The sequence below is a fragment of the Cynara cardunculus genome (genome assembly GCF_001531365.2).
Source record: "Cynara cardunculus var. scolymus isolate 2C chromosome LG 1, CcrdV1, whole genome shotgun sequence".
NCBI lineage: Eukaryota > Viridiplantae > Streptophyta > Magnoliopsida > Asterales > Asteraceae > Cynara > Cynara cardunculus.
The window spans coordinates 41,482,446-41,483,934 of NC_037528.1; positions in this window are offsets into that span (position 1 = coordinate 41,482,446).

The window sequence follows — 1,489 nt, forward strand, 5'->3', positions numbered from 1 at the left end:
GAATAATGGGAGACATAAACGCTCCAAACGACATGATTTGCTCAGTAAAAATTTCACGAGCAAAAATTTCTAAGGTGTTATGCATTCCCACCAGACGGGAACTCGAGATAGAACAATATGTCGAACCACCTTCCTCCGAGGACAGTCTAAGGTTTGTAAGGATGCTAGGGTACAACCGGGAAATACGAAACATCTCAGATTTCAAAAGACAATTCCTCCCACCATTGTGAAATTTGTTCTTTTCCATCCTCAACCGCTCTCTGACATGCAAGCTGGGCTCCCTCGATCAAGGAAATCTCAACATAATGACAATTATGTATGGGCTTTTCTTCAATCTCAATCTCGACTACGCCCTCATCATCTACACAGAGATCCACGTGGCCGTCATCAAAAAGTGCAAACTTCAAGCCGCTGGGAAGCCACTTTCTGCTGTTCTCTTTCCCCGCTTCCTTGCACTCATCATTGGGGATGCAATGAGGCAACACGGTCTACCTGCCATAGAGCCATACACCCTGGTTTACAAGATGCAAGGACATCGACCAACACTCTCGAAGGAAGGATACACAATCCAGCGACCGCTGTCTCGGGCTATGCTCACTGTCATTCCATAAACAAGTGAAATACGCCAAGCCTATGAACGCTCTATGCTGTCCCAACAACCGAGGGCAGCTACCCCGGAGTACTTAGAGCCGTCCCCCCTCCAAGCGAGGGTGTCTTCATCGGATGATGAAGATGATGATGATGATGATGCTCATGCTTCCCTCGGCCCTCACCAAAATATTCCCCACCCCACTATCCAAAGGGCAACCACATCGACTACCCCTGGCGATCAAAGCCAAAGGGGTATTGAAACAGGACGACCCAGTCCCACCCAAACCTAAGCCAGCCATCCAGATGCCATCCTTCGGGCCTCTGGAGATGAACAAGCCGAGGAACCACATATACCATCACCCCTCTCTCAAAGAGAGGTGATGAAGAGATAAGAGCCCCTTCGCTTCAGGGCTCGCCACTACCCCGCACACACACAGAAGCATTCGTTGCTTCTGACATTGATCCCATAGATCGTTCAGAGCGATCTTCAATTCGTGCACCACTCCCTTCGGTATTTGATCTACCAAAAGAGACACACATCCGCTTCACTTCTTCAACCTCTGAAGCTGAAGAAGAGGAAGAAGATGTTCCAACATCACGAGATAGTTCTTCTATAGAAGGCTATCAAGGACATGATGGAAGTCCCTCACGGCCTATCTTCGCACAAGGCCAAGAGAGTGCCTCAGGAACAGAGGCCCAACCTGCGGCATCTGTTGCTGCAGGGGTTACCCCATTAGCAGATCTGGTCACTAAGGTTGAGTTCCAAGCCTTTGTTGATAAAGTGACGCGGTCCTTGGATGACCTTAAACTCCTAATACAAGGGCTGGTGGAAAAACAACCCTCATCCGATACCCCTTACCTCCACCAATCCCTTGCCATCCTTCAACGCCATCTAAAC